Source organism: Herpailurus yagouaroundi, unplaced genomic scaffold, assembly GCF_014898765.1.
Source record: "Herpailurus yagouaroundi ecotype Mexico unplaced genomic scaffold, PumYag 163, whole genome shotgun sequence".
NCBI classification, from domain to species: Eukaryota; Metazoa; Chordata; class Mammalia; order Carnivora; family Felidae; genus Herpailurus; species Herpailurus yagouaroundi.
Window position 1 is genome coordinate 15,217,008 of NW_024412404.1, and position 27,658 is coordinate 15,244,665.

At 34.1% G+C, this 27,658-nt stretch overlaps 1 protein-coding gene and 1 non-coding gene across 5 annotated transcripts in view; both read left to right on the forward strand.

Annotated features, from left to right (window-relative positions):
- The window catches only part of ADK (adenosine kinase), a 530,009-nt gene that overhangs the window by 133,721 nt on the left and 368,630 nt on the right, over positions 1 to 27,658 (forward strand). The gene's annotated exons all lie outside the window — the stretch shown is intronic.
- Positions 1,584 to 1,700, forward strand: LOC121037610 (U5 spliceosomal RNA). The gene has a single exon (XR_005793872.1). It is a non-coding gene; the product is annotated as a U5 spliceosomal RNA (small nuclear RNA).

The window sequence follows — 27,658 nt, forward strand, 5'->3', positions numbered from 1 at the left end:
TTTGGTGTATATACCCAAAAGTGAAATTGCTGGGTCATATGATAATTCTATTTTTAATTTTTGAGGGAACCACTGTACCTTTTTTCACAGTGGCTATACCAGCTTACATTCCCACCAACTGTGCATAAGGGTTCTAATGTCTCCATTTCCTTGCCAACACTTGTTATTTCTAGTTTTTCAATAGTAGGCTTCCTAATGGGTGTGAGGTACTAAGAATTTTGATTTGCATTTTCCTGATGATTAGTGATGTTGAACATCTATCCTTGTGCTTATTGGCTATTTGTATATGTTCTTTGGGGACATGTTTATTCAAGTCCTTTGCCCAATTTTGAATCAGGCTGTTTGTTTATTGTTGTTGAATTTTAGGAGTTCTCTATAGATTCTGGATATTATTTCCTTATTAGATAAATGATTCATAAAGATTTTTTCCCATCCTGTGGGTTGCCTTTTTATTCTGTTGATGCTGTCTTTGATATACAAAGGTTTTTAATTTTCATGAAGTCCAATTTGTCTATTTTTGTTATTGCCTATGCTTTTGGTTTCATATCCAAGAAATCATTGCCAAATCCAAAAAACTTTTTGTCTTATGTTTTTTTTCTAAGAGTTTCATCATTTTAGCTCTTAAAATTTAGATTTTTAATGCATTTTGAATTAATTTTTTCTATATGGTGTTAGATACAGATCTACTTTCATTCTTTTGCATGTAAATATCCAGTTTTCCCAGCAACAGTTGTTGAAAAACCCTGTTTTCCCACTGAATGGTCTTTGCATCATTGTCAAAAATCATTTAACCATGTATGTGAGGGTTTATTTCTGGATTCTCTGTACCATCCCATTGGTCTATATGTCTTTTTGCCAGTACACACTGTTTTGATTATTGTAGCTTTATAGTAAGTTTTGAAATCAGGACGTATGAGTCCTCTCACTTTGTTCTTCTTTTTGAAGCTTATTTTGGCTATTTGGGGGTCCCTTGAGATTCCGTATGCATTTTAAGGTGGCTATTTCTTGAGATTCCATATGAATTTTAAGGTAGATTTTTCTTTTCTGCAGAACAGATCACTGGGATTTTGATAATGTGCTAAATTTTTCATAGGTTTTGTTGTTGTTACCACCTCATATTTAATTTAGTATTACACCTTTACAAAATTAGAAATTCTTTGAGAGTGGATAGTTGGCAAGGGGTATGAGAGATACGAGTTCTAATATTAGCTACCTTTATACATGTCACACTGATTGCATACTTCATTTTTCTTTTTTTTTTTTCTTTTTTTCTTTTTTTCAACGTTTATTTATTTTTGGGACAGAGAGAGACAGAGCATGAACGGGGGAGGGGCAGAGAGAGAGGGAGACACAGAATCGGAAACAGGCTCCAGGCTCTGAGCCGTCAGCCCAGAGCCTGACGCAGGGCTCGAACTCACGGACCGCGAGATCGTGACCTGGCTGAAGTCGGACGCTTAACCGACTGCGCCACCCAGGCGCCCCCATACTTCATTTTTCTTATCTATACAATAGTTTTTTCCTCATGACTTTTCTTGCAGGAATGAAAGGAGATAGTATGCAATAATTAAAAATATATCATACTGATACTCTGTTTTTTTCTTCAGATCATATAAATGTTTTGCCTTTTACTAAAGATTTCCTTGGAGAGGAATGATTCTTAGTGTTTACCCAATTTTTTGAGGCCTTGCGCTTGCAGGGCTTACTACTAATAATAAGATATATATATACATATATATATATATCATACTGAAAAATATGAAGATCTTAGAATTTGTATTTTTGATGCAAGTTGTCTTTTTTGAGGTGAACTTGCCAAGTCTTTCTTGGGCACTGAATGACTATATCACTAGTCATGAACTATAATAGCACCATGAACTATGGGATTTTTTTTTCCTTTTTCTCAGATTTATTTATTTATTAAATATTTATTTATTTATTTATTTATTCATTTATTTATTTAACATTTATTTAACATTTAACATCTATCTGTCTGTCTGCCTCTCTCTCTGCAGTTTCTTTGTCTCTATCTAGAACTCTTATGAGCTTAGTGTTGCCTGCTATACCAAGAATACCAGTTCTTTACTCTTTTTTTTTTTTTTTTTTTTTAAACAAAGATCACGTGCAATATACTGGAGGGGAATTTGGGCCTTTGGTTCTGCCTTAGGAAAGCCTGCATTTTCGTTCTTTTTATACATGGCAGTCAGGCTATATAGGCCAGTTCCTGCCATGGAAGGATAGTTCCTTTTGTGAAGTCTATCCTTTTTGTGGGTCTCACAGAATCATTTCTTTGTAGTGAAGTAGAGTCTATGTTATGGCATAATTCTTTGTGTCCTTACTCATCGCAGTTTTGGAGTATTGGGGAATCAGTAGTGTTTGAAAGATTGACTGATTTGTTCTTCCAGCATTTATTTAATGAATGCACTTGGATTTTTTATAGTCTAAACTCAACAAATCCAAGCTGAACTCCTAATTTTCCCCACTGTCCCAAACCTGTTCCACCTACAGCCTTCTCTGTTTCACTTAATGGCAACTCTGTCCTGGTTGTTTAGACTAAAAACCTTAAAGGTATTCTTGGTACTTCTCTTTTTCTTATAGCACATATCCTGTCCTTCACACATTTTACTGAACCACCTTTGAACTATATCGTGAATCTAAACACTTCTTACCATCTACATTGCTGTAGTCATCTGTCCTATGCTTTGTGCCACCATTATCCTTTGCCTGAATTATTACAATGGCCTCTTAACCTAGTTTCTCTCCTTCCACCCTTGGCTGCTTTCCTCATATTCTCAGCCCAGCAGACAAGGTTGATTTTTTAAAAACAAAAGTCAGACCATAATACTCTGATAAAAATACGTTAGGTATAAAAATGGTAAAGAAAGGAAATGCTATTTGCAGATGAAACTACTGTATTTTTGTAAAACGAAGAAGTGAAAAATAATTAGAAACCAACATTTACTTGGTGGGTAATTACAAAATTAATACACAAACATACATTTTTAATACTTTACTAGATACAAAGAGCCACAAATGATAAATTAAGAGCAATATAAACTAAATACAGTGATCTATCAGGAGACTAGTAGTACAAGTAGGGTTTATTCCAAAATGAAAGGATAATTCAGAATTAGGGAATCTATTAATATGATTTTACCCTGCTCTCCAACTGCTTCCCAGAGGGTTTCTGTTGTTTGCTTAGTAACCCCAGACCAACTAAACCAACGAACTCTACTATCTGGTGGCTGACCCACACTTTCTCAAAAGAGGTCTGATCCTTCATAAATTTTTCCTTCCTTGGGTACTTTTCATTCAGCCCTAGAATACCATATGGACCTTTCTTTTTTTATCATAGTTAATAATTCTTTATGTTAAAATTTCGTTTAACTTACTATGTGGTTTTAATCTTTTGATTGGACCCAGATTTGATTTTACCATTTAATTTTTAGAGAGATTTTAAATGATTATTTTCATAGATGCTAAAAATGCATTTGCAAAACTCAACATTCATTCTTCTTTTATTAACTTTTTATGAATTGAAGTATAACACACGTAAAAGAAGTATACAAATCATAAGTGTACAGCTGAAAGAATTACCTCAAAGTAAACATACTTGTTTAACTACCAACCAGTTCTAGAAATAGAACTTGGCCAGAAGCCCAGAAGCACTCTTGGCCCCTCTCCTTCCCCAAAGGTATCCACTATCTTGACTTACAACACCAGAGATTAGCTTTGCTGTTTTGAACTTTAAATAAATGAAATCGCATAGTGTATATTTTTTTGTTTATGGCTTCTCTGGCTCATCTTGGTTTGTGTGATTTATCCACATTGTTGCATATAGTAGTGCTTTCTTCATTTTCTTTTCTCTATCCAATTCCACTGTACAAATCTGTCTCAATTTAATTTTATACTCTACTGTTGATGGGTGTTTGGGTTGTTTTGGGTTTGGCTTTGTTACAAACAATGCTAGTAATGAACATTTTTGTATGTGTCTTTTGGTGTTCATGTACACACATTTCTGTTGGAATTATAAATAGGAATGGAAATATTGGGTCACTGGGTGTGCTTGTCTTAAACTTTACTAGATACTACCAAAAGAGATTTCCAAAGTTTTATATTCCCATCAACAGGACTGAAGTTTCCATTTGTTCCACTGGTATTTTCAGTCTTTAAAATTTTTGTTTTAGCCACACTGGTTGGTGAGTGACTAGAGGTATCTTATTATAGTTTTAATTGTATTTCCTTGACCAGACCACTAATAAGGTTAAACATATTCTTATTTGTATATTGACCATTTAGATACACTTGCTTTGTGAATTGCAAGTTTAAGTTCTTTTTTCCAGTTTTCTATTAATAATTTTTTAGCAGTTAATAGAAATTCTCTGTATATTCAGGTTATGACTTATTTTAGTTGGTAAATGCCAGCTCTGACTTGGCCTTTTCACTATCCTCATGATACCATTTCATGAATAGATGTCTTCATTTTAATGGGGATACTCTTTTTGGTGTTCCTGTCCTTTTTAACTCTCTGTACAATTGTGCCTATGGTTTGCCTATGCCTTAAATATTTGGCACAATTCACTGATAATGTGATTGAGACCTTGAGTTTTCTTTGTTGGGAATATTGCATTAAAAAAGTGAAAGACTGGGGCGATTGGGTGGTTCATTCAGTTAAGAGTCTGACTCTTGATTTCGGCTCAGGTCATGATCTCATGATGCTGATACTGAGTCCTACATTGGACTCTGCGCTGAGCATGGAGCCTGCTTAAGATTCTCTCTCTCTACCCCCCTGCCCCCCTCCCACGCTTGTGCTCTCTCTCTCTTACTGTCTCTCCCTCTTTAAAAAAAAAAAAAAAGATTCTCTCCTTCTCTCCTTGCCCCTCCCCTGCTCGCATGCACCTTCTCTCTCTTCTCTAAATAAATAAAGTGAAGGACTTTTTAGATTTTTTCACTTGTTCTTATGTCAGCCTTGATTAAGTATTTGTACATTTTTGTCTAAATGTTAAAATGCATTGGCATACTCTTGTTCATAATATCTTTCTATGACCTTTTAATATTTATATAGTCTATGGAGAAAAGTATCCTTTTGCATTTCTGTAATGGTTATTTGTTCCTTCTTTGCAAGGGGAGTGGCTCATTAATTTTGTTAGCCTTTTCAAAGAACCAACTTTGGCTTTGTTGTTTCCCTACAGAGCATGTTTGTTTTCTCTTTCTACATATTCAGCTCTTTCTTATTTTCTTCTTTCTACAGTCTTTGGGTTTAATTTGCAATTCCTTTTTGGTTTTACATTCTTGCAGTGGATGAATGCCTATATTAAAAATATTTTTTAATACATGGCAAAAAGTTTGCATAAAGTCAGAAGCCAGTTTACCAACTGATAAAAATAATTGCCAACTACATCATAGTCCAAGATATTTCTATGTGAAGAGCTTCTAGAAATCCATGAGAACAACAATTATATATTAATAATGAGCAATGTCTGTGAACTGTTGCTGGGTAGAAAAGTTAATAAAATGGTGTGTAAACATATGAAAGTATGTTCACCCTCAATCATAGGAGGAATGAAAATAAACTTGTTACGATAATTCTTATATGGCAAGGATTATAGGGATTAAGCAGTTTCATAATATCGTGGGACTATAAGTCACCACAGCCTTTTTGAAGGAATCATTTTATTTATCAAATTTATCAAATCGTATCAATATTTATCAAATCAATATTATTTATCAAAATCTTATGTCTTAAATGCTCTTGGATCTATGAACTGTATATGTGTAAGGATGTTTGTTTTTAATTTTTTTTCTTTTATTTATTATTGTTGAAAGAGAGAGACCAGGCTTGAATGAGGGAAGAGCAGAGAGAGAGGGAGACACAGAATCCAAAGCAGGCTCTAGGTTCTGAACTGTCAGCACAGAGCCCGACACGGGGCTCGAACCCACAAACTATGAGATCAGGACCTAAACTGAAGTCAGACGCTTAACCGACTGAGCCACTCAGGCACCCCTGTTTTTATATTACCTGTAAAAGCAAACAAAATTAGACAAAACCTAAATGTTTATTGTAGAGATTAAGTTGTAGCTATACAATGGAAAACTATGAAGCTACCAAAAAGAGATAGAGTGTACTTGCTGGCTGTATGGAGGAAGTCTCAAATAAGACTGGTTGCTGAAATAAAACATTTATTAAAAGAGTTTGTGGGTAAAGTGTTTTTTTTGTATCCATAGTGACTTTCTGAAGTGCTTGTTTGTTTTGCAGGTAAATGCTTAGTGTTTGTTTTTTATCTTTATGGAATTGGATTGACTGCCTGCATAAGTACATTGAATGTTGTGCAATCAATATTTTGTGAATGCAAAATAGAATTAGTTGATACTCATTGTTTTATAGTTTTAGAACCTGTTCACGTATGTTTGATGATCCTTTTCATTTTCCTCTGTGGTAGATAGGTACAACAATCATTATATTATTTACATGTGACAGAAGAGTGAGCTGAGCCCAAGAGAATAAGTGACTTGTTTAAAGCAGGGATGGGCCACATCTGTCCCACCACTTGTTTTTGTGGTCTGTAAGCTAAGAATGGTTTTTATATATTTTTAATGACTGGTAAAAAGAAGAATAATATTTTATGATGTGAAAGTTATATGAAATTTCAGTTTCACTGTCCATAATTAAAGTTCTATCTTACTAGAAGATACTCATGCTCATTCATTTATGTATTGTCTATGGCTGCTTTCCCACCCCTACGGCAGGGATGAATAGTTACAGCAAAGATTTGACGTGGCATTCTCATTGTTTCACACTGCTGCTTGTCATACTAACATCCCAGTGATAAAGTAATTCAACAGTGTTTTAAGTGTCACATTTGTTACTGTGGCATAACACTTTATTTTTTATTTCTAGTGCATACCTATCATGTCAAAACAAGAAAAAGAGAAAAGGGGACTTTGAATCCCATTTTTACAGGATAGTGAACTATGGGTTATTTTATTAAATTAGATGATGAGACATTGTGTTTATTAAGCTCTATTAAAAGACTATTGCATACATTGCCATTACCAGGCTAAGCACTTACAGTATTCCAAACTCAAGGAAAGCAATTCTTATACAAGTTAGAAAATTTAAAGTATAATAGCTTATCACAGCAGAGGTTTTTCGCACATACAAACAAAAAATCAAAATGAGGTTGCACCCAAAGTAAGGTTTGGGAGTATATAATTTCTTAGCTAAACAGTGAGAGCCATTTACCAGTGTTGAGTGAATTAAACTGTGTTTTGTTGTATTAGCCAAAGAAATGTGTTTAGAGAAAATAAATTTAAGACTGTCAGTTTTTTGGTGGCAATAGTTGCTTTAACAGTTGAGGACACTGGTAGCAACATCAGTAGTCAATTAAAGAAAAAGAATGATTTTGAGTGGTTTTCCTTAGTTTTTGGTGAGTCATCAGATATTTACTGACAGTAATCAGTTGTTTTTTTTTAATTCACTGAAGTGATACTGAGTTTCAAGTGACTGGACAATTAATTAGCCTTCATGAAAAGTCTGTATCAAACAACTGTAGGCAAGAATATTTTCAAAAAAATTAAGAAAACACTACTTCAGTATGTCTGAAAGTATAATCTGTTAAGATGTGTTACATATGAAACAAAATACGTATGGAACAAAAAAAAAAGAGTTAAGATATTTATAAAGTTTGTGAAAATGTAAGGTTTTTAAAGCCTGTGGTTATTCATTGTATTATTGTAATCACAAAATTTTGTAAAATATTTGAATCTCTCATTTATTATTGAACTAGTAGTATTAACAGTGAACTTCATTTGTTCTCATGAAGAGATAGTTCCATAAATTTCTGCCTGTAATTTGAGCTATTTGACTTGCCCTGCCATTTGATTACTACAGTTATTTTGAGTTAAGAATATAGATTCAGAGTTTTCTAGATAAGACGCTCCATTAACTAATTATTGTAGCACATGGAATGGCTTTGAAAATTAACTTTTATTTCAGTCTTTATATTGTTTCTTTTTTTTTTTTTAATTTTTTTTTCAACGTTTATTTATTTTTGGGACAGAGAGAGACAGAGCGTGAACAGGGGAGGGGCAGAGAGAGAGAGGGAGACACAGAATCGGAAACAGGCTCCAGGCTCTGAGCCATCAGCCCAGAGCCCGACGCGGGGCTCGAACCCACGGACCACGAGATCGTGACCTGGCTGAAGTCGGACGCTCAACCGACTGCGCCACCCAGGCGCCCTGTGTTTCTTAATGATACTGATATTGTTTCTTAATTGTGAGGCCTATATGGCACTTACATTTGAAACTTAACCATGGTAGTCATTTGACAGCAACTACTGTAGTTTGAATTGTGACAAATGTCAAGCTACTTTATGTATGTCTCATTCTGTCAGAGGTTAAAACAAGAAGTAATATCTCTATTCTTACACTCTTTATAGCAGATATATTTTTCAGGCTGAAACAATAGTTCCAGGAGTATTTTTCAGACCTTGATGGCAGTGCAACGGATGCTTCCTTATTTTAAATCCTTTAACAACGCAGTTGACGACCCTTCGTCTAATTTTGAGTTGGAAGTGATTAATCTATGAGGTAGTGACATGCTAAAAGGCAAATATCAAGAGACTCCTGTAATAGAATTTTATAAATGCCTTTTATGTGATGAATATATTCAATAAAAATCCTATGCTTGTGGATTGGTATCAATATTTGGCAGAATCTATGTGAAAAGACTTCTTCAAAGTTGAAATATGTAAAATCTCATAATAGATCAATATTAACAGATGAACATTTGCAGTCATTTTTGATGATAGGGAACAGTAACTTTGAACACCAATTAAATGAAATGTTATTCTCCCCAAAAGAATTATATTCTTTTTATTAGTAAACTGAATTACAAAACAAACTGACAAGCAAAAAACAAAACACTACTCAATTATGTTTTTAATTTTATCAGCAAAAGTACTTTTGGAAATTTGCTAATCTCTTGTTTTCCAACCACCTAAAAAATATCCTTGAGTTTTTCTTTTTACCCACAAAGTCTAAAATATTTACTACCTGGCCTTTTATAGAGAAAGCTTTCTGACCTCCCCTCTTGTCCAGAAAGAATATTATGTCTAATTAGATATCAGTTCTACATTAGATTAATTGTCCTTTATTTTCATTTTAGAGTTCTTGCATTTATAAAATACTAAAAAATGTTCAAATCTGGTTTATTATCAATATAATATATATTTAAATTGCATACTTTGAAATTGGGAAACAGATTTACCTATAAATTATATATCAGTATAGCCTGTAGGGTATACTGTAACACTCTTTCTGTAGTAGCTAAATAACTGTGGAACCCAGGGCTTTGTCATTTCACCTTGCTTTTGTTTGCTTTTGCTTCCAAATTGGTGGATGTTCGAAGTTTTTACTTTTGAAATTCAGTATGTACTGAAGAGAATATATTCCACATTGTATTGAGTCCAGTGTTGGTGGTTGTTTTAAAAATAGTCTGAATACTCTCTTCAGTTAATAAGCTTTATGGACAGTTTTATTGTAAATTCTGTAAAAAGTTATGAGTTTTAGGGGCACCTGACTGGCTTAGTTGGTAGAACATACAACTCTTGATCTTGGGGTCACGAGTTCAAGTCCCATGGTGGGTGTAGAGCTTACTTTAAAAAAATATATATGAGTTTTAGGATCTCATGTATCATGTCTTGATACATTCTATATCGTGTATTTGTAAATGCAAAGTTTATGAAATAACTTTTGCATTAATATTAACTTGATGTAAAAGAAAGATACATCTTCAGTTTTTAAAAATATAAATTATCCCATTTATTTCTTACATTAGCTTTCTGAGAGTTTATTGTTATCATATGAGAATTCATAGCTGGAGAAACATCTTTTACAAAACAATGTTTGTAATCTGAACCCATCACCCAGTATTCTTCAGTTAGCAATTACAAAGGTTTATTGACAGTTACTTTCTGGTTGCTAATATCCTAAAATCATTATATTCTCATGTTATTTAATAATTAAGTTCTTTTTGTTTTATAATTGAGCTCTAGTGTTTATTTTTAAAGTTTCCTTTTATGGAGCATTTTTGTCTCTTGGCACGTTGCTTTCGAATTAGAGTTCTTTTTTCTTTTCTTTTTTTTTTTTTTTTTTAAGAGTCTGTTTATATTCAGTGGGATTAAAAACACACTTCCACTTTTAGAGCAGATTTATCATCTACCCTTCAGGCTGTTCTTTAACATGGAGCTCTTAAGAATGAATATCTTAAGATACTCCCCAGATGTTTTAAACTTCAGCAAAGTTGTGGTTTTCTTTATTGGAATCTCTGTTTGTAGTGTTCGAAGATGAAAGAAAACATCTCTTTAGTATCTAAACACTTTTCATATTGGTTTTAATGTCTTTTGCTGCAAAGGCATGCATAAGATAAAACTTCTATACTGATAAATTTTCAAAACTTTACTTTTAAAAAGTAATACCAAATTGAGAATTTCATTTACAGTAATGTGAAAAGTAATATTGTGTGCTATATGTGCTTTTGAATCAACATTGATGTTATGTGGTTAGTATGTAACCTTTGGATATGCAATAGATTTTATTTTTCATTATTTAATGAAGTAGGGATTGAGACTGTTATGCATCAGATATTTTCCAGGATGTTGAGAAGTTTGAATTTAAAATTGTAAAGATGTCAATTATTTGTGTGTTTTTTAGATGGTATCCAGATTGAACATTCTCTGCAAAATCAGCAAGTTATTCCTCCCCAGTTACATAGATAGTTGGTATCATTTATTAACTGTTTACTATGTTTAAGGCACTGATATAGTCTTCACAACAGAGTGGTAGTGTTTTATATTAATTGAAAGAAAGATAAGGAGTTATTAAATGACATGAAAGAGTGAAATAGTACATTGCATGTGCATACACAGACACACACATAGACACACAGACTTTTTTTTCATTCTGAGCCTGGTGTAGGAAGAGCAACTCAGAACACCCTAATCTAATCTCAGTTCACAAATAATTTGATTTTGTTTTTTCTCACTAGATAACATAATGTCTACTTATTAATCTAAAATCTGTCTTATAGTTAAATGTTTCCCTAATAACAATTTTCTACATTCTTATTTTTTTAAGTTCTTTTGCCATAAGTTTTTATTTAGTGTCCAGTAGGTATCTGAGATAGAGGGAAAATTCAAATCAATGTCAAAGTTTTTTAAAAATGCTCAAGAAAAACTTAATTTTGTTAAAATGTGTACAGATTGATCATCTGTACTTTCATAAAAATCCAATAGCAAAAGCAATAGTAAGAAGACGGTCATTTAATCCTTCCATAGTTCTTCTATCCAGCCAAACATTCATTTGTTTATCAACTTTTTTGGCATGTATGTACCTAATATCTGTTAGGTACTATACTTAAATATGGTAGAATGCAAAGACAGATATGGTCTTCAATACCATGTTTTACAAATGAGGAAACCTAATCTCAGGGAATTTAGGTTACTTGTGCTATGTCATAATTAGATGAACATGAAATTAAAGCCAGGTCTGTCTGACACCAGAACCTTTGCTCTAAACCAGTAAGGAATGCTGCCTACCCTGATGACTTGAAATATGAAATCCTTTTTTGGATCATATTGATATCAGATTTGCCTTTAATGTTCTTTAGTAAGGAATTTGACTCTGCTGGATACTTCTTCCTTCCTTCTAGATATCTTTCTCTGGGCACTCCCTCTGCCCCCTTTGGTAGGTCAGTGCTTCCCTTCCTCTCTGTTGGTCCTTTTCCTCTTAAATATTGATATTCCACCCAGTTCCACTCTCTGGATTCTTCTCGTTTGGGCATGGATTTCCATGAGTTTATACTGTTTGGGCTTTCTGAACTTTTTGAGCCTGTAGGAGTGTGTCTTTAATCAAATTTGGAAAGTTGTAGACTTATATTTTTGAAAATTTTCTTCTACACTGTATTTTTTTCTCTTCATCTGGTACTCTGCTGACATAAACTTTAGATGTTTTAATAATATCTCATAGATGTCTGAGTCTTTAATCATTTTTTAAAAATAATTTTTCTCTCTGTTGTTCAGATTGGAATATGTTTATTAATCTGTCTTCAAGTGTACTCTTTTTTTTTTTAATTTTTTTTTCAACGTTTATTTATTTTTGGGATAGAGAGAGACAGAGCATGAACGGGGGAGGGGCAGAGAGAGAGGGAGACACAGAATCGGAAACAGGCTCCAGGCTCTGAGCCATCAGCCCAGAGCCTGATGCGGGGCTCGAACTCACGGACCGCGAGATCGTGACCTGGCTGAAGTCGGACGCTCAACCAACTGCGCCACCCAGGCGCCCCATGTACTGAGTCTTAATTCTGTCTTCTTCATTTTGCTATTGAGCCGATCTAGTGAGCTTTAAAATTTCAATTACTGAAATTTTCCTTAGTTTTTTTTATATCTTCTATTTCTTTGATTAGTCTTTTGTATTTTCCAGATGTGTTAAGAGCCCTAGTTCTTTGTGGTTCCCTGGAATTCTCCTTTTTGGTTCTCTAGCCAGAGAACCGGGGCTTTATTTTCCCAGTTGTTCCACATCCTTCTGTGACTGATAACATGTCTGTGGCTAAGTAGGAGGAAGATTCAGAGAGAATAGTTTAAATTTAAACTTATTCATGAATTCTGTCTTTTTAAAGTTTTAATTTTAATTACAGTTAACATGCAGTGTTATATTAGTTTCAGGTCTACAATATACTGATTCAACAATCCCATACATCACCCAGTGCTCATTATGACAAGTGCATTCCTTAATCCTATCATCTGTTTCACCCATCCCCCCTTACCCACACCCTTGTGGTAACCATCAGTTTGTTCTCTATAATTAAGAGTCTGTTTCTTGGTTTGTTTCTCTCCCTTTCCCCTTTGCTCATTTGTTTTGTTTCTTAAATTCCACATATGAGTGAAATCATAAGAATTTGTCTTTCTCTGATTTATTTGTTTAGCATTATACTCTTTAGCTCCATTCATGTCATTGCAGATGTCAAGATTTCATTCTTTTTTATAACTCAATAATATTCCATTGAATACATATGTGTGTGTGTGTACACACACACATACATACATATGTACCACATCTTTATCCATTCATCAATTGTTGGACCTGTGGACTGCCGCCACAATTTGGCTGTTGTAGATAATGCTGCTATAAACATAGGGGTGCATGTCTCATTTGGAATTAATGTCTTTGTATTCTTTGGGTAGTGCATTTTCTGGATCATATGGTAGTTCTATTTTTAATTTTTTGAGGAATTTCCATACTGTTTTCCAGAGTGGCTGCACCAGTTTGCATTCCCACTGCAGTACAAGAGGGTTCCTTTTTCTCCACATCCTTACCAACACCTGTTGTTTCTTGTGTTTTTGATTTTAGCCATTCTCACAGGTGTGAGGTGATACCTCATTGTAGTTTTGATTTGCACTTTCCTGATGGTGATAGTGAGCATCTTTTCAGGTGTCTGTTGGCCATTTGTATATCTTCTTTGGAGAAATCTCTGTTCATGTCTTCTGCCCATTTTTTCATTGGATTAATCGTTTTTTGGGTGTTGAGTTTTTCTTTTTTAATGTTTATTTCTGAGAGAGAGCGTGTGTGCACCAGTGCAAGTGGGAGAGAAGGAGAGAGAGAGAGAGAGAGAGAGAGGTATTTCCCAAGCAGGCTCCATGCTGTCAGCACAGTGCCCAACATGGAGACCTGACCCCACAAACTGTGAGATATGATCTGAGCCAAAAACAAGAATCGGATGTTCAACCAACTGAGCCACCCAATGCCTTGGGTGTTGAGTTTTATAAGTTCTTTATGTATGTTGGATATTATTGGATAAGTCATTTGCAAATATCTTCTCCCATTCTGTAGGTTGCCTTTTAGTTTTGTTGATTGTTTCCTTTGCTGTGCAGAATATTTTTATTTTGATATAGTCTCAATAGTTTATTTTTGCTTTTATTTCCCTTGCTTCAGGAGACATATCTAGAAAGAAGTTGCTACAGCTGATGTCAAAAGAGATTATTGCCTGTGTTTTCTTCTAGGATTTTTATGGGTTCAGATCTCACATTTCGGTCTTTCACCCATTTTGAATTTATTTTTGTATTTGGTGTAAGAAAGTGGTCCAGCTTCATTCTTTTGCATGTTGCTGTCCAGTTTCCCAACACCAGTTGTTGAAGAGAATGTCTTTTTTTCATTGGTTATTCTTTCCTGCTTTGTCAAATATTAATTGACCATATAGTTGTGGTTCATTTCTGGGTTTTCTATTGTTTCTTTGCCCTGTGTGTCTGTTTTAGTGCCAATACCATATAGTTTTGATTACTACAGCTTTGTAATACAGCTTGAAGTCCAGAATTGTGATGCCTCCAGATTTGGTTTTCTTTTTCAAGATTGCTTTGGCTATTCAGGGTCTTTTGTGGTTCCATACAAATTTTAAGATTGTTTATTCTAGTTCTGTGAAAAATGCTGTTGGTATTTTGATAGGGATTGCATTAAATGTTAAACTTATTCAATGAATTTTTAAACTATATCAAATTAAGTTCTAGATGTTTATTGTATTGTTTTCTTTATATATTTAATTCTCTGTTGTAATTCTCTATTCTTTTATCTGTTTATCAAGTTTTGTCAAGTTCTTTCCTTGTTTCCTTGAAAATACTAATCATAGTTATTTTGAAGTTCTTTTATTTCCAGTGTCTGTATTATTTCTGAAACTTTTCTCTTGCTGTTTCCTTTTGTTTTTAGGCAAATTATTTTGCCTCTTTGCATAACTATTAGTTGTTTATTATTTATGTAAGAAATGTAGATCCTTTAGATTGTATTATCTACCAGTGTTTGCCCTTTCCTCTTTGGGACTGATATGGAGTGAAGGGAGAGCTGATTGCCTTAACAAAATCAAGGATTAAGCTAGATCAAAGTTGATTTTCAGTTTTGATAGGTTCAGTCTACCTTGTTTACCTCTGTTTCTAGAGCTTGATCCTCTTGGACTTTTAATTGAGGCCACTGGATCTTTGTCTCATCAGCTCTGAAACATAGCATCAGAAGTGCTCTCAGAAATTTCCAGCTTCTTTATCCTCCAGCCTGATCCACTTCAGTGTTTGGCAAATATCTCAAGTGGGAAGCTGACCTTTTATTTTAGGTCCTCAATTTCCAATTTTATCACTTTAGTACTAATAGTGTCTGAAATCCCTATCTTTTTTTACTCCCTTGCTCTCCACCCCCTGTTCTGTTAAGCCCACAGTCTGAATTTTCAGCCTTTAGATATAACCAGTATAGATAGATGTCCTCTCCCAGTCCCCAGGGAAAAAGTGTCTGTGTTATCTTTAGATTTTATTCTCCATGCCTTCTAGGATTTCATTTTTGCCTGTTATGTTTTTAGTTCCTTTTCTGTTCCTGTCTTTGTTTTTTAAGCCCTGCCAGGCTGAGAGATCTTTCTGCTTTTCAAGTGATTTTGGTTAACCTTCTTAGCTTACCATTCAGTTTCAGAATTCAGCAAATGTGTTATGGGACAAACCAGCTGTGTGTTTGAGGTCCCCAAAATGTCAAATTTTCTCTCTCTAGCCCCATGCTACCAACTACAAATTTAACCAGGTCGGATAATCATCTGCCGGTTCTAGCCTACCCTCTGAACAGTCCCCACTTCCTTGGAAATTTATTCATTTGATCCTTCTATAGCTCTTTGGTACCTTTAATGATTTATAATTTATATGACTTTTCAGATTGTTGTCAGTCTGAATGTTGGCTGTGACCTGCTATATGCTATTCAGAATCAGAAGTTCCATATGTTCTGTTTTGATAAGAGATTTAAGTGTTTGAGTGTTCCTGATGAGTGATATTTTTCTAAAGTTTGGTAGAGAAAAATGATTAATTATTGCTGGAATACTTTCCCTTTGTATCTGTTACATATGTTTCTAGAATTTTTCTATGATCAGCAAAACTAAGGCCCCCTTATTAACCATGGATTCTGTGATAGAAATAACAGATGAACCAAACCAATACAGGAGGTAAAAAGTATAATTTGTATTTTGGAACTGCCTGTGGGCATATGGCTGGCACTATAGGTTTACCAGGAAGCTGCATGTTTCGTTTTGAGAACCACTGTCCCGCACTATTTCTCCTTTTCTCATATGGCTTTTTTTGGTATGGTTTAAAACTGTCAAACAGTTTTACTATTTAATGGAAATTGTAAATTGGTTTAGTCAAATTTTGTTGTGTTTTTATGATGGGTGGAAACCAAATACACATATCATGCATCTGAATTTAGGAATAATTCATTTTATTGTAATTATATACAAAGTGCTTTCAAAGGTATATTTGATTATCTTACATGCAATAAAAACCTTTCAGACCTATAAATGAACAGAATTAAACCTTTAAACTTTTTAGTATTGAATAAAGGTTTACCTAAGCAACACATGGTTAAAAGTGTTTTCTTATCAAAGAAAATAAAATTAGAGCTTGGAGAAATACCTTTAAATTACAATTCATATGAACTAATAGCTTAACCCTAGTTTTGAATGACTGTTACTTTTCCATCTTTAAAAATATGGTTAAATATAAACACATGTGAGAAATGTCCCTTTGGCTTTTATCAAACTGACATTTAAGCAAATTTTTTTCAACCTTACTAAACATTTGTGGTAAAAGGTTTCAAAGCTTTGAATCTTACAATTTGCCTATGGATTTCCCTCCTTGCATTATTCTATTAACATTTGGTCTTAATAAGTATAATCTGTTTAGAATTACTGATTTTTTTTTCATTTATTATTTGTTTAGATGAGAAGTTTAGGAAAGAACATCAAAAACCCTAGTTGGAAGTTATGAATGCTTTCTTAAGGAAGTTAAACTTTTTTGAGTTTTGCCGTAAAGATTTTACTTGTCTTACTTTACTTTCTCTATGAAATGTTCAAAACTGTTGATGTTTGTTTCTATGCAATGGTGATACTAACACATTGTGAGATCTTTACCTCCTGATGTATGCCGATTTCTCTTTTTTTTTTCTCCCAAGGGAAGGTAAAAAGAAGCTTTAGTTACTGTGAAAGTGGGAAGCAGTTACACTAAGTTAGAACTAGAAGTTGTAAAGGGTGCTTTTGTGGACATTTTCTTACCATATCTTATCATATCTTACCAATTCTTACCATATCTTATTTATAAGGACAGTTTTTTCCATATAAGAATGACTGGTACAAGTTACAGGGTATAGTAATGAATTCTTTCACATTTCATGTAGTATTTGCTTCATATCAGATAGCTAGAAAACAATTGCACATCAAAATTTAAAGAGCTATTTCTGTTAATTTCTCTCTCCCTTTTTCCTTTGTCATCATTTTCATTTTCTTTTGTTTTTCTGGCTTTATAGAATGCTTCTTTTGGATGCATCTTAAAAATAATTAAACCATGGGCACTTGGGTGACTCATTTGTTTAGGTGTCTAACTCTTGATTTTGGCTAAGGTCATCATCTCACTGTTGGTAAGTTCGAGCCCTGCCTTGTGCTCTGTGCTGACAACACAGAGCCTGCTAGGGATTCTTACTCTCAAAATAAATAAATAAACAAACATTTTTTTAAAAGGAAAAAAAATAAGCCACAGCTACCTTTAATTAAAAAGAAATTCATTCAGTTTTGGGCCATAAGGAGTTTTATTCTAAATATTCTTATTTTTATCGTATGTGATTGTATTATTTTCTTAATTATATTGGATGGATCTCCTAATCCTGCATACGCCACTTAACAATTGTGAGAAATCCATCAAAAGTCACTTAAAATAGGCTTGGAGGATAATGACTCTGAATTTCTTCATCCTTAAAACAAAGGATACAAATAGAATCACATATAACCTGTACCTTCAGAATTGCTGAGAGACAGAATATACTAGAAATCTAATTTCTTATAAGTAGAGGAAGAAACATATTTCATTAGAGCTCTTATTGCTTCTATAGGTGTGCACCTTTGGAGAGCAGGGATTTGGGGAGGGGGTGCTTAAGAGACTGTTAAACAGAAGAGAGGGATGTGGAGAATGTAGTTCAAAACAGACACAATCACTCCTGAAAAGAAAAAGCCCAGACACAGGTCCCAGACTGTTGTTGCTTTGGATTTAGAGCGCATCAAGCAGGCCCTCTTACCAGTGCACCATCCCCAGTCCTTTCCAGTGAGATTTCTCTTTTTAATATTTAATGCTTATTTTTGAGAGAGAGACACAGAGTGTGAGTTGGGGAGGGGCAGAGAGAGAAGGAGACACAGAATCTGAAGCATGCTCCAGGCTCTGAGCTGTCAGCACAGAGCCTGATGCAATGTTTGAACCCACAGACCACGAGATCATGACCTGAGCCTAAGATGGACGCTGAACCAACTGAGCCACCCAGGTGCCCCTAGATTTCTATTTTTTGCCCTTTAAGGGGCTTGTCCAGTATAAGTACTGAATTCTATCCTGGACCTCAGAGCCAAGGATCTAACTGGAGAAGAAGAGAGATACATAATGGGAAAAAGATAACAAAGAATGGGAGAAGACCATGGCTTTGAACTGTGTTAGATTGGAATTGGAGATATCCATATGAACTGATAAAATCAAATGATTTCACAGATACAAACTTCAACTTCTTAGGAGGTTTTCACTGAGATATTATAAATAATAAAAGTGCATTTTATACAATCTTTTTAAATGATTTGTGAAAACTAAATATGTATCTATAGAGAAAAAGAGAAAAATGTTAAAAATGTTAAAAACTGATGAATCTTGGTAAAAGGTATATAGGTATTCTCTGTATTATTCTTTAGTGTTTCCATAGTTTGAAGTTATTTCCAAATCAAAAGTTTAAAAAGTAAGTCACTAAGAGTCTAAATCTGAGTCTTAGAAAATTGGGATATTTGATTTCATCTTACTTGTCTCATAGGCTTGTTTTGAGTTTCAAATGTGTTTCACATGTATCTATGAGTGTCCCTGTGTATGTCTTTCTGTGTAGGTAGGTGATATGTATATATGCGTACATACATGCAGAAAGAGAGAGACTTTTGGAATTTCTTTTTTTCTAGATAGTATATTTTTCTTATTTAAATTGCCTATATATTTGCCATATCCAGAATGTCAAATAAATGGAATCATACTGTATTGTAGCCCTTTTTTATGCCTGGCTTCTTTCACATAGCATATTTTGAGATTCATCTCTGTTCTTGAATGTATTATTTGTTTTTATTACTTGATGAGCTTGCCTTACATGGATATACCACAATTTGTCCATTCACTACTTGATAGGCATTTGGGTTGTTTTAAGTGTTTGGTGATTATAAATAAATAAAGCTATTCTAAATAGTCATGTATCTGAGTTTTCTGGGGACTGTATGTGTAATTTCCTAAGAAATTTCCAAATTGTTTTCTAAGGAGGGTGTGTCGTTTTTTATTTCTATCAGCAATTTATGAAAGTTTCAGTTGCTGTACATCCTCATCAGCATTTAATATTGCCACTTTTTTTTAAGTCATTCTAATAGATGTATTTCCTTATGGTTTTAAGTTGGATTTTCTTTAATGACCAATGATATTAAAATCTATGCTTATTTGTCATTAGTATCTTTTCTTTGGAAATGTTGCTATTAATTTTTTGCCATTTTATTGGATTTTTTCCTCATTAATGAGTTTTGAAAGTTTTTAATATATATTGGATATTATATCTTTTGGAAAGTTAATATTATAATAAATATTGAAAAGTCTTCTATAACAATAAGTATATTTTGAAATATTAGGTCAATCATATTTAAGTCAGAAATTATGAACAATGCTTTGGTACCCTTATTTGCTAGACTCACTATGCAAGACTCACTATTCAGACTAAACATAGGTTGTCAGACTTGTCAGGAATTAATGTTATATAATATGAAGAATATAATAGCTTAGTAACAAAATAAGTCACCTTTTCAGGAATGTCAGAAAATAAAAAATTTATATTTCAAAAATTTCCTATTAAGTTTCTCACATTTATATAATTTTGCCATTGGTCTTGCCAACTTACGGTATTGTCTGGGTTATTTGATTAGGCTTAAAAAAAAAGTTATTTGAAAGAAGTTTCTTAACCTAAAAACTGAATGAAGAAGATAGGAATTCAAAATACCCTAGATTTTGAAGCTTTTTTTGAATCTTCCAAATTGAACTGGAGCATTTTGATCCTTAGGTTACAGGAGTAAGGCTTTTTCATTGATTTTTTTTTTTTTTAACATTTAATTTTGAGAGAGAGAGACAGAGTGCAAATGGGGGAGGGGCAGAGAGAGAGAGGGAGACACAGAATCCAAAGCAGGTTCCAGTTTCTGAGCTGTCGGCACAGAGCCTGACTCGGGGCTTGAACTCACGAAAGAGAATTCATGACCTGAACCAAAGTCAGATACTTAAGCAACTGAGCCACCCATGCGCCCCCTCATTAGATTTTAAATGTATGGATCATAGTGGTATTAAGAGTCCTGGGATTGTTTTTCTAAGGTATAGTGAATATACACTGTTTCATTATCACTTTCTAAAAAAGATTGTCCTCCTTACCTTTCACACCCCTGATTTTCTTTACTCTTGTGTAGTGGGTATTCTTTAGTTGTGAGCACTAAATTTTCTAAGCAGAGCGGGGTTATTGCATTGTATATATTGTGTGAGACTTTGTATGTATTTATGCTGTTATTTATTTTTTTTTTCAACGTTTTTTTTTTTTTATTTATTTTGGGACAGAGAGAGACAGAGCATGAACGGGGGAGGGGCAGAGAGAGAGGGAGACACAGAATCGGAAACAGGCTCCAGGCTCTGAGCCATCAGCCCAGAGCCCGACGCGGGGCTCAAACTCACGGAGCGCGAGATCATGACCTGGCTGAAGTCGGACGCTTAACCGACTGCGCCACCCAGGCGCCCATATTTATGCTGTTATTAATCTACCTCTTAAAATGCATTGAAACATCAGTTACTGTTTGTTCCTCATTTTACAAAGTGGAAACTAGTTGGGGCGCCTGGGTGATTCAGTCAGTTAGGTGTCAGACTTCGGCTTAGGTCATGATATCATGGTTCATGAATTCAAGCCCTGCATCAGGCTCTTTGTTGTCCAGCTCAGAACCTGGAGCCTGCTTCAGATTCTATGTCTCTCTCTCTGTCTCTGCCCCTCCCCCGTTTGCACTCTGTCTTTCTCTGTCTCAAAAATGAATAAACATTAAACAACTTTTTAAAAAAGTGCAAACTAGTTGGAAGTCTTAGGAAACAATGAGTACACTTTAATAATCAGCAAAACTAGCTGCTCTCTTTTCAGTTATAGCATCAGTTAATTCTGTTCCACTAAAATTTTCAGTTACTGACCTTCCCATAACTTATCTGCTCATGTTGTACTTAGTACAATTACTGTTTCTGAAAAGGTGAATCTCTTTGTAATATACCTTCCCACATTTATTTCTATTAATAGTTGTACCTTGATACCAGTGCTAAAGGGATTTATTTATTTTTTTTTTAATTTTTTTTTCAACGTATATTTATTTATTTTTGGGACAGAGAGAGACAGAGCATGAACAGGGGAGGGGCAGAGAGAGGGAGACACAGAATCAGAAATAGGCTCCAGGCTCCGAGCCATCAGCCCAGAGCCTGATGCGGGACTTGAACTCACGGACCGCGAGATCGTGACCTGGCTGAAGTCGGACGCTTAACCGACTGCGCCACCCAGGCGCCCCTAAAGGGATTTATTCTAATGGTAGATTATGTTACTTTGTTTAAGTTAGTCATTGAGTCACTGCCCAGCTTTCTACATTTACAAGCTGTTTTCTGCTGCTAGTAGCACGCTTATGATCTTCAATATTATTTTTATTTTTACAGGAAGTCAGTGCTATCTTTTAGTAGACTTTAAATTCCATATGTGATCATTTCTTTTATTTTTTTTTTCTTTTGGGCAGAGAGAGTGATCATGATCGGGGGAGGGGGCACAGGGAGGAAGGGAGAGAGAGAGAGACAGAGAGACAGAGAGAGAATCTTAAGCAGGCTCCTCACTGAGTGTGGAGCAGGGCTCTATCCCACAACTCTGGGATCATGGCCTGAGCCAACATCAAAAGTTGGATGCTCAACCAACTCAGCCATCCACGTGCCCCACCATATATGATTGTATCATTTGATATCTTTTCTTGTGTATAGTACCATGCTGAGGTGGTCCTGTATCTCAGAAGATTTAGTATTAAACCCAGCATCAGAAGACTAGTGGTCACAGCTTTGCCTACCAAACATTAGTGTTTGAAAGTTTCTCCACTTCCTTGTATGTGACTTTTCTTCTCAAATAGCAAAACATATAGATAGCTATCATATTAATTGTCAGGAATTATCAGTTGTTTATAAAGTAATAATATGTGATATGAGAGTGGAAAGCATTACTTAGAATTTCAGTTCTATTCATTATCAGAACAAGTACAAAAACTTCTTTAGGAGTATATGGCATATTGCTTTTTTTTTTTTTTTCTTGAGGCTAGTCCACAAGAAATTCTGAATTACATTCCAGTGACATTAATTTATATTTAAAAGTTTTCTTTAATAAAACCACTTTCATTATAAAATGAATATAAGCACATGAGTAAATGGTAGGAAATATAAAAAAGGAGAAAGCTTATATAAAAAATACCTTTGGCATGTTAATGTATTTTCTTCTGGTCATTTTTGTTAATAATTTCATTAAAAAATAATGAATATGTGAAATGCATCTCTGATTGTTCTGAACATCCATTCTTTTGTTTTTTGTTAATTTGTCCATTTATCTGAGCCTTAATATTTTCATTTCTCTTCCCTATGAGAATATTAAATTAACATTTTAAAAATTGAATTAATTTATTAAAATACCAAAATACATAATAATATCTTAAGATATTTTTTAAAATTATATAAAGTAAATGTAATAACCATTTTTCATATTGTAAAATTTATTTATATTTAATTTGCTTGGATTTGTTTAATTTTGCTTTATAGAGAAAAATTTTAAATATTTTTACATTATCAAATTTGTTTTTATTCATTTTTTACTTCCATTGTTTGGAAACTCTCGTCTAGAAGTTGGTTAAGCACTGAATCCAGTTTTTCTGTAGCATTTTATTTAAGTAACATTCTCTCTGGAAGTTTTTAAACATGAAAGCTGTATATATTTTATTAATTTGGGTTTCACAAATAGACTGCTAGTAGGAAAATGCATCAGCTATTGTTCTTTCACTTCTGTCAGTCATTTGATTGAAGTGTTAGATATGCCCACTCCATTTAGACAAAGAAGCTTAACCAAAAGGAGAAAGTAAGAATGAATCTATTATGTACTAAATTGCCACTTTACTCCCTGTAGAAAATAATCACATAATAGAAATATGTTGAAGTTTCCCATAAAATATAAAGCTTTTAAACAATTTCATCTCTAAACAACATAGGAAATACTTAATATTTTCACATAATTGATTAGATTATTTACCTATCGAATTATAATCATAGTTTGAAGTTCATTAATGTTTCAGCCTGAATTTATGGTTTTGTTCATTAAAGATACATAGTCCTTCATCTTTTCGAGGTATTTTCCATTGACTACATTGATAGTTTTGACACAAAGTAGACCATTTACTGACAAACAAAATTTTGTGTCAGCTAGAAAAGTATAGAGAGAAAATCTGGTTGTAATTCATGTTCCTAATCCCTGCAAGAGATAAAAAGAAACAAATCTTGCCTCCTTAGAATCACTTCCCTAAATAGAAATGTTTCTTGGTTTGTTTGTTACTATATAGGATTCTCTTTGTTCCATACAATTTCTTTTCTCTCCTGTATTTACCTTCTCAACATCATCCACTTGGTCATCCAAACTAGAAATCTCAGAATTGTCATCCCTCTACCACATCTTCTGCTTCCAGCTATTTATCACGTGTTATGTCTTCAACCTCAGAAATGCTTCCTTAGTTTAATAATTTCTCTCTAGCATCTTAGCTCAACATCTGATCTTTGGTATGAACTATTTGAAAAGTGGCAGTCTGCCTGTCTTTATTCTACACTGTCCTCCAAACAGCGCTGACTTCATTAAACAACAAAACAAGTCTGTTTTTCACACTGTTGGCAAACAGAGTTTAGTAATTTCTCCTTGCGTACTGAATAATGTCTACATTTATTAGCGTGGCAGAGAGAGTTATGTTTGTCAGTTTTTACTACTTTGATTTTGACCTATATTTTAGTCTGTGTTTAAATTGTTTCCTGAATATGTCATATTTTTGTTTTACCCTCAGTCCTGAATATTTTTTCTCCCTTATCTGTCAAATTCAGTTCAAGTGTTAAATTTTTCCTGCCTCTTTCATTCAGAATCACTCACTTCTCTGCGCTATGTTTGTTTTTTTTTTTTAATTTTTTTTTCAACGTTTATTTATTTTGGGGACAGAGAGAGACAGAGCATGAACGGGGGAGGGGCAGAGAGAGAGGGAGACACAGAATCGGAAACAGGCTCCAGGCTCTGAGCCATCAGCCCAGAGCCCTACGCGGGGCTCGAACTCACGGACCGCGAGATCGTGACCTGGCTGAAGTCGGACGCTTAACCGACTGCGCCACCCAGGCGCCCCTCTGCTCTATGTTTTATTCTGCTTTGTCCTATATGTAGTTCTTTTTAGATACTTATGTAGAAAATTGTTATGTTCTTCCACTATAAAATGAAGTAAAAAGTGTCTTCATTACAAAGCAGTTTATTATGCTTATTACACAGTTGAAGTAAATGTATACAAGATCCATAATTCCTCCTACTTTGGAGCTAACCACTGTTAACTCCTTGGTTGTACTTTTCTAGATCCTTTATATATATATTACATATTATTATTATTATTATTATTATATATTTTATATATTATTTATATATGTATATGTACACACACATATATGTATATATTGGGTAATTTTGTTTGTAATATACACAGGTATATTTTAATTCTATTGGGATGTATTATACATTTGAAATATATGGAAAATATAAGTAGATAGAGGTCTAACATTTTAAAATATTTAACTCTTTAGTAGAAGCATTGCATACATACAGTAAAAATGAAGTGAAAGATTAAATACTTCCCTCTAAGACTTAGCCATTCACCAGGATTCTTTAGGATTTATTAGGTCAAAGTTTGGAATAAGCCTAAGTTTGCCTATTACTATCCACTGTTATCTGTGCATGTTATGCTGGAGGTCCTCAGTCTTTGCACTAAGGCAAGAAAAATAGAGAAAAAATTGTCACTGTTCACAAAAGTTATGTCCGACAAAAACAGATAATTATTGGAATTAGAGATGTTAGCAACTTGGGTAGGTAAAAATTGTTATATAAAGAATTATATTTCTGAACACCAGCAACAAATAAAAACTAGGTTTAAACAAATATTACTTCTAGTAGTATTAAAGCAGGAAATAATAGTGACTTGAATAGAAGATGCACAAGATTTATGGCAAAAATTATGAAACTAATTGAGAAGTACTAAAGACCTAAATAAATATATTGTGATGCACACTGTGATCAGGTATTAGTCAGTTTAATATTAGAAAGGTTATAACTTCCATATATATCTTTAATACAGTCCTAGTCAAAATCACTACAAATTGTTATTTGGAAATTGACATCTAGTTGTACAATTATATAGAAGTACAAAGGACCAAGAATAATATTCAATGACGAAGAACAAGATGAAGGTACTTGCTTTTCATTAAGACTGACAAGGCAATAGTAATTAAGACAAAATGCAGATTGTGCAGGGGTAGAAATGTACATCAGTGAATCAATTAAGAGCCCAGAGATGGTCAAGCGTACGTATATCATTATGTCTGCCTGCCTTTCTATCTTCTATTTATTTATGGTGATGATGCCTCTGGCCATCACACAAAAAGCCCAACAATGTAACTTCCCTTCTTCTGCACTCCAGAGCTACAAATACTAACAGTTAATGTTTTTAGTTTATCATTATAAAATTTATGTAATGTAGTTATATTCCTTAATTAACAAATTTACATGTCTATGGACTCTTCCTCTGGAAGATGAACAATATAGCGCACTTATACTATTTTTCTCTTTTTCCTTCTTCATTGCTTTCTTTATGCTATTTCATACATTTTAATCTTCCTACTGATTGATTTTATGACTTTAAACAGTGTACTTAAAATCCTTTTTGAAAATTTGATTATTCAATGCAGAAAAGGCCTTTGACAAAATCCAGCACCCTTTCTTAATAAAAACCCTTGAGAAAGTCGGGATAGAAGGAACATACTTAAAGATCATAAAAGCCATTTATGAAAAGCCCACAGCTAACATCATCCTCAACGGGGAAAACTGAGAGCTTTTTCCCTGAGATCAGGAACACGACAGGGATGCCCACTCTCACCGCTGTTGTTTAACATAGTGCTGGAAGTGCTAGCATCAGCAATCAGACAACAAAAGGAAATCAAAGGCATCAAAATTGGCAAAGATGAAGTCAAGCTTTCGCTTTTTGCAGACGACATGATATTATACATGGAAAATCCGATAGACTCCACCAAAAGTCTGCTAGAACTGATACATGAATTCAGCAAAGTTGCAGGATACAAAATCAATGTACAGAAATCAGTTGCATTCTTATACACTAACAATGAAGCAACAGAAAGACAAATAAAGAAACTGATCCCATTCACAATTGCACCAAGAAGCATAAAATACCTAGGAATAAATCTAACCAAAGATGTAAAGGATCTGTATGCTGAAAACTATAGAAAGCTTATGAAGGTAATTGAAGAAGATTTAAAGAAATGGAAAGACATTCCCTGCTCATGGATTGGAAGAATAAATATTGTCAAAATGTCAATACTACCCAAAGCTATCTACACATTCAATGCAATCCCAATCAAAATTGCACCAGCATTCTTCTCGAAACTAGAACAAGCAATCCTAAAATTCATATGGAACCACAAAAGGCCCCGAATAGCCACAGTAATTTTGAAGAAGAAGACCAAAGCAGGAGGCATCACAATTCCAGACTTTAGCCTCTACTACAAAGCTGTCATCATCAAGACAGCATGGTATTGGCACAAAAACAGACACATAGACCAATGGAATAGAATAGAAACCTCAGAACTAGACCCACAAACGTATGGCCAACTCATCTTTGACAAAGCAGGAAAGAACATCCAATGGAAAAAAGACAGTCTCTTTAACAAATGGTGCTGGGAGAACTGGACAGCAACATGCAGAAGGTTGAAACTAGACCACTTTCTCACACCATTCACAAAAATAAACTCAAAATGGATAAAGGACCTGAATGTGAGACAGGAAACCATCAAAACCCTAGAGGAGAAAGCAGGAAAAGACCTCTCTGACCTCAGCCGTAGCAATCTCTTACTCGACACATCCCCAAAGGCAAGGGAATTAAAAGCAAAAGTGAATTACTGGGACCTTATGAAGATAAAAAGCTTCTGCACAGCAAAGGAAACAACCAACAAAACTAAAAGGCAACCAACGGAATGGGAAAAGATATTTATTTGCAAATGACACATCGGACAAAGGGCTAGTATCCAAAATCTATAAAGAGCTCACCAAACTCCACACCCGAAAAGCAAATAACCCAGTGAAGAAATGGGCAGAAAACATGAATAGACACTTCTCTAAAGAAGACATCCGGATGGCCAACAGGCACATGAAAAGATGTGCAGCGTCGCT